General features: G+C 38.1%; 1 pseudogene; it reads left to right on the plus strand.

Annotated features, from left to right (window-relative positions):
• Nucleotides 1-5,940: 5,940 nt before the first annotated feature.
• Nucleotides 5,941-6,725, plus strand: LOC123821496 (annotated as a pseudogene).
• The last annotated feature ends 680 nt before the right edge of the window (nucleotides 6,726-7,405 follow it).

Here is a 7,405-nt window from a genome sequence, read left to right on the forward strand (position 1 = left end):
TAACTTTATTTAAAAGGTTTACTATTGGTAGTGATGTTGGTTTGGTAATGCTTTTTTAAAATTAAATTTGTGGGGGTGACTTTGGTTGAGAAAATGATGTAGGTTTCATGTGCACAGTTCTACTCTCAGGGGCTATTTCTAGAGTTTGTTACAAACACCTTTAGAAACCCTCCCCCACCCCACAGAGAACTAACCAAAAATATGTGCTGAAGCTGTAATTCATTATCAACTAATTTCTCTATGCACCAGTTTTTACGAAGACAGATGGAAGCATTTTTATGATGCCTTTAAGACCTATGATGCAGCTACTACACATGTCAGAGTCTTGCTGCCATTTCAATGTAGGATTTTTTTTTGCTACATTTATGTGATGTTTCTTATTGTCAGAAACCCAAAACTCCAGAACCTTTGTGCATTTCCTGGCTGTAAGAGAGTTTGGAGCCAAATTCATTGTCCAAATATTATAATATGCCAAATGCTGTAGCTAGGAATGCATCTATTTCATTTCAAATGGATTTTGTTTTCTATTGTCCTCAAATGCCTTGCTTAGAGAGTTTTAATGTGTAGGTGTGAGCAAAATCCGAGACTTAAATTCAATTCACAGTACAATCTCCAATTCCATGCTGATACATTTTCAGGTTCTTGGTTACAAATTAATCTACTCATTTCTGCTGGCAGAAGCCATAAGTAAAGATTTATTCTCCCCTACAGGCATCTCTCTGTTGGGGAATTAAGTAACTGTTCTGAAGGATTAGAGTGGGAGAAAACGGTGCCACAGAGTTATCCATAGGAGGTGAAAGTGGATAAACTGCCCAGAGACTGGAGCAGATTATGCAAGCATCTCCTGCTCACCTGTGGGACTGCTTTGCATATACAGATCCTGTAGGTTCTGCAAACCTGCAGTTTCCAATCTCCTATACCCCAGGGGACATGGCCAGAGCAGCATAAGTATAAGTACAGTATGTTCTCTTGCTGAGAACTGTAACTCCTTAGTCCCTTTCTAACTCAAAGGCCTTCTTGCTGAGCCCAGAACTATGGTGTTTTCTCAAGCCAAACATACAAGCTTAATAGTGCCCTAAAATTGTACAATGTATAACCTTTACAACTGTAAACAGCTGCCTTATGGAGTGCTTCTCATCATCTGGTTTAGAACCCTTTTTGGTTCCCACCTATAGCTGAGTCCAGCAATACTCACACTCTAATAGATATTCAGAAATCTGTTTCTCAGGAAACTCCTGAAGTCTTTTAAAACTACACAATAGACGTTATCACTGAAAAGAGTGACCAACATCTGAATTACTGCTTTCCTGTGCCCAGTAGAAACTCGGCAAAGAAGGAGGACAGAAAAACCGGGATGGGGATTTCTGAGAAACAATCAAGAAAAGAGGGATGAGTCAGCTTAAATAAACTCAAGCATGTATGAGGTATTGATATTATTTCTAAAATAGTTGCCTAAAACAAGTCTTATTTCAACAGTGTGGTAGTTGCCAGGGGCTGGGTGGGGGGGTGGATGTGGATGAGGGTATAGAGGAGATAAATGGTGATGGAAAAAATACAATAAGATTTTTAAAAGAAAAAAAGAAAATAAGTCTTATTTGTTTTGTGCTAAAGAAGCAGAAATGGGTTTTAATGTCATCTAGTGGAATTGAGCTTAGGTTTCCAGTGAACTGTGAAAATGTCTGCAAGAAAGATGTAGAGATACCAGTCTGACTTCCTGGCAAAGCAAATGAGATCTAAACAGTCTTTAAACTTTTATGTGCACTCCCTCAAGATAACACATAAACCCTTGGGCTAGGAGCAATAATCTTTGCTCAGTCAGATCTCAAAAACTCCATCTTATCTATCTCTATCATCTATCTATCTATCTATCTATCTATCATCTATCCACCCATCCATCCATATTCACTATACTCCAGTTTTAGGAGAAAGGTACACAATATCAAAGAGATTACATCAACCACTTTCAGAGGAGGTTTAGGGGCTGATACACACTCAGTTTATTTCCATATCACATCAAAAGACAGAGATGATTAAATGTGGTTGAAAGCAATGACGTTACAGCAGATGAGGATCTCACACATCTGCATACCACTCAATTGTCTCCATTTAATCAATGATTATTTTTCAAGTAAGAATAAGATAAGTGAATGACTTAGAATAAATCTCAATAGTAAGAGAAAAAAAAAGGTTTAACTGAATCCTGAGTTATAAATTCCAAGTTATTTTCCTTAGAAAATGAAAGTCTCATCATGTATTTGAATATAAAAATGAGACCCAGAACCCCCAATTTGATACTAGTTTATGGAAAGTCTGAATTGGAAAAGGCAGATTAACTACTAAAGTATATTAAAGACAAAATGTTAGGCCATTGCTAGAAGAAAGAGAGAGAGAGAGGAGAAAAGAGAAAGGAAAGGAAAAGCAAGGAGAATAAAGGAAAAGAAAAGAGAAGAAAAGAAAGGAAAAGAAAAGAGAAGAAAAAAAAGAAGGCCGGTCTTGGGGCATGGAGTCTAAGCCACCCTCAGCATTGCTAGGTAGAAAAGACAGCATGTCTGTCATCTCAGAGTTCTGGAAGCGTTTTTATACATCAAGTATGGAGAGAAAGGTGTAAGCCATTCTGAAAGGACTTGCATTAGCTATAGAAGAGGGGGATGGGGAAGGTGAAGTGGGGCTAGTGCTACGATAGGCAGGGTAGAGTCCACGAGTAAGAAGCGTCTGCTCCTGTAGATTAGCTGTGGGCAGCAGGTTGAAATGTTCCTGTGTAAATAAGATCAGAGGCTCCTGGGATTCTATGGTGTCTGGCTATTCTCTTTTTTGGATGATTGTGGAAACAACCACCTGGAAATTAATTCTAAATTCCAACAGATAAACAAGAATGTGAGCAGTCTTTTGTCATAGCTATTCCAAAACTATTAACAGGATATTTTGTCTCTTTTACTCTCCAGTCTCTGTAATTTTAATTTAGTATATCTCAGAATTTTTTCTTGTCAATTATTTCTTGAAGTTTGTCTGAGAATCTCACAGAAATTTCCCCTACACAGATCTGGTAGCTTTCGCACACCTGCAGAATACCCAGTCTTCTATACTCCCAGAGACATTTCCAGCTTGTGAAATACATCCACCCCAGAAGCCAGCAAACTGGAAGACCAGCATATAACATTCTACCCCACCTGCGTTTGCATCCTCACTCTCTGCCCGCACCCTCCCCCCCGCCGGCTTTACCTGTCTTCATAGCACTTTTTATTGCCTGACATTATTTTAACTATTTGTTTATGACCCATCTGCCAAATGAGAACGCAAATTCTAGGAGAGAGTGGATTTTTGACTGTTTGTCCATTGCTATAACCTGAGCACTTGGGACACTACAGGTGCACTTATCACAGCCTGACACAATTTTAACTATTTGTTTATGACCTGTCTGCCAAATGAGAATGCAAATTCTGAGAGACAGTAAATTTTTTACTGTTTTGTCCATTACTATAACCTGAGCACTTGACATAATACATATAAACTACCCAATAAATAGTACTTTTTTGAATAAACAACTAAATAAATTTTGGCAAATTCCACTACTGATTTGTCCCTTACTTGCCTTTATTACATGCCTAGGAAGAATCAGAATGCCAGCTGAAAGGACTCAGACGTTTATGGCACTCTAGGTTATTAAGGAAATGCCAGTGAACACTTAAAAGTTATTTTATTATGGAAAATATCTTATGTTTTCTTAAGTATTTGATAGTTCTTTCCTTATGGTTGATTTCTTCCTAATTATATGTTGGCACAAATTGAGAGATATGACTACTTAATACCAAAACATAAGGTCATCTAAATCAAATATTATTCCACTTGGGGGGTTAACAGAAATAGACAATCCTTCAGCAAAAAGAAGACATTAGCAAAGCTATGCTATGAGTGTTCAATAAAAACTTTTCCCACAGGACACTAAAAAACATTTTTTCTTTGTAAAATGCAAAGTTACATTAAAATTAGCCAAATAGAACCTCTGGTTCTCATTTTGACAGGTATAATGAAAATCTTTTCTTAACTGATACTTATTTGGGATCAAGTTTAATTTTATTTAACTTTGCTTACCAGGCATTGTATTTAAAAATGATTTTATGCTTATAAAGATTAATACACAGAAACCGCTTTAAACTAGACTTCAGAGGGCCTGCAGTGGGAGCTCTCCAGCGCTACCACTCATCATTTTACTTTTTCTCGTTTTTAATTGATTCAGGGTCAATATGACATTCTAGATACATACCTGTAGAAAATTGTATGTGTTACATATAAATTCTTTCTCTCTAGGTTGTTTTTCAATGGTGTGTTTTAATAAAGTTGTAAGGAAGGAAGAAAAACTTACCTCTGTCCTTCCAGATTCTTGGCTGAGATAATAAAGCAAACAAATTTAATAACGTGTATACCTCCTATTTACATAGAGGATACCTAGGAAAACTGATTAACTCCTGCAAAGGGCCTGAGCCAAGGCCATAAGTAATATCTCCAGCTAAAGCAAAAGAGCATATTGGGGTGGCGAAGCCAGTTATGGGAGGTTACGGGGAAAGCACAGCAAACAAGGATAAGGTTGTTACACAGATTTAAGTCTTTATCTTCACCATTGAAAGCATTTCTAAAAATTTAGAGTCATTCTTCATTTTGGTACACAAGAGAGAGACACCCCTACCAATGGAAATTTCCCTTATAAATGAAAATGTCTTTCTACAAAATGGTAACTTTTACTCAGTTTTCAGAGCTTCTCCTATGCTTGCAGTTTCTTGAAAATAACCAGCCTAGGCTGGGATGGGGGGACAGCAGTGTGAACAGCTCTCAGGCCTTTGTGCTGGCATCTCTGACAGGGTCTGAGAGAGTTTCATGTAAGCAATTCTAAGAGCAGTACATCCAAAATGGTGGCTTTCTTCTCAGTACTGATAAGGGAACTCAAGAGTTAAAGATTTTTATTTATGTGCCCCTATATTCATAGAAGCACTACCTGTTTATAATAGCCAACATTTGGAAACAGTCTAAGTGCCCATCAGTAGCTAAGTGGATAAAAAAACTTCGGTACATTTACACAGTAGACTACTACACAGCAGGCAAAAAGAATGAATTCCTGCCTTTTGCGACAGCGTTGATAGAACTGGAAATTATTATGCTAAGTGAAATGTCTGTTGGTGAAAAACAAATAACACATGATCTCACTTATAAGAAGAATCTAATGAACAAAATAAACTAATGAGCAAAATAGAACCAGAGGCATAGAATCATGGGACAGACTGATAGCTATAAGAGGGGAAAGGAGAGAGGTGGGGACTGATTGAAAGAAGGTGAAGGGATTAGTCAAAGAACATGCATGAAGGACACAATGGTGTGAGGATTGACTATGGAAGTGGAGGGTGGGCTGTCTGGAGGGGGGTAAAGGGGAAGAAATGGGACAACTGTAATAGCATGAACAATAAAACACTAAAAAAAGGTTTTTAGTTGCAGTCATAGTTGATAAGCTTAAATGATTAATGCATGTGGAAAGCTGTTATTCCAGGAACTGGAATACATGACCATATGACTCCAGGAGGTCAGCAAGCAATTCAATCTGTGCCCCAGGTAGTGTGCAAGCCCTGGAGATGGTGTCCGAGGCATTGTGTTCCAGGGAGGGTGCATCCAGAGAAGCAGCTGAATATTGTGGATGAGTAGAGAAAGCAACACTAAGGAAATCACTGCTGGACTGGAACTCTTATCTGATTAACCTTTCTTCAAACCCCTTACCTACTTTTTTTTCTCCTTATAAAAAATTTGTCTTGAGATGAAACTTTAAGATGGTTTTTGAGGGAAAAACCTCAGACTGCCAACATCTGAATAATGTGCCCATAAAGATTCAGTCCTTGTCTCTGCCTATTGGTTCTAGTAGTGACAGGCAGCATAAACACTGACTTTCCTGGTTTCAGTACCAGTATGAAGTGGGTAGATTTTTGCAACCTACATGTTGATGTTCCCAAGAATTTGACCAAGCCAGCAATAACCAATTACTGATGACCAGACACCTTATTTTTTAAAAGATTTTATTTATTTATTTTTAGAGAGGGAAGGGAGGGAGAAAGAGAGAGAGAGAAACATTAATGTGCGTTTGCTGGGGGCCGTGGCCTGCAACTCAGGCATGTGCCCCAACTGGGAATCGAACCTGCGACACTTTGGTTTGCAGCCTGCGCTCAATCCACTGAGCTATGCCAGCAAGGGCCAGACTTATTCTTTTCTACATATTATCATTTAAGTGGCTTTCAGTTTTAGTAGAAGGCCTGATAGTAAAAGGCCTTTAGTAAAAGGCTGTGTTCAACAGTTACGAATATTTTGTCGTGCTTGCTGCTAAAGAACTTAGTGTTTCTATTCAACTTTATGAATGTCCAAGGAAAATGGAATGATTTACTCTTCCCAAGTAAGTGCTTATTTTCATGAAGCACAGGGTTTACTACAAAATGAGAATACTTTACAGCTGTAGAGAGTTAAAACATCTAACTGGAAGTACAGCAGATGTCTACTTGAAATACATTCAGCAAAATTTACCTGAAGGAGTTGCCATGGAAATTATGACAAAATTAGAACAGCTACCAGAACACATCAAGAAGCCAAACTGGGAAACAGTACCAGAGGAAAAGAAGAAAGCAAATCATAAAGTTTCAGGGAAACTAGTTGTATGGACACTTGAAATGAGAGTGGACCAGCCACGTAGGCTGGAATGAGAGTGCTTCTAGTTGAGAGCATTTCGAGTCCATGTAACTGTTCTGTTGAGTCCACAAGTCCTGATCAGTTGGCAGCAGGGATGGAACATTAAGGCTGTGATGGACTATAGTGAAAGAACCAGTTTATTCTTTTCTACATATTATCATTTGAGTTCTGAATTTAACAAATGTGAGTGAACCACTTTGACTACAAAAAAAATAAATTAATAAATAACCAGCCTAAAATGATGCTTATGCCAAAGAGGCATATTTTGGGGATGACAAATTCTGTTCCCATTCCAGGTTAAATGTATCTATCTTTCTAGGGATAGTATCTTTTGTGTCCTGTTGTGGACAAAAAAAGGGCCACCTACTAAACATGACAAGCTCAGGGGAAGCTCTTGTGGTGGTGTTACAAACTCAGAGACCTAAAGTAACTACATAAGGATGATCTGAAATTAAAACTTCTTAACTAAAAGTGAGTCATGTCCTAGGTCCATATCTTCCTTGATGAAGGTCAGTCTTTACCTTAACTGAGCCTGTCTATTATCTTATAACATACCTTTAAAATGTCAAAGTTACCCCCTTTTCTCCTCAGGGCACAATCTCCCAGAGACCATAAACCAGAGACCCCTCATTTTCATCTCATTGCTCAGAAATCATGTATATGTGCTGTAAATGCTAATTGTTAATTACCCCAC

This window comes from Phyllostomus hastatus, unplaced genomic scaffold (assembly GCF_019186645.2).
Source record: "Phyllostomus hastatus isolate PE091 unplaced genomic scaffold, TTU_PhHast_1.1 phas_contig_40, whole genome shotgun sequence".
NCBI lineage: Eukaryota > Metazoa > Chordata > Mammalia > Chiroptera > Phyllostomidae > Phyllostomus > Phyllostomus hastatus.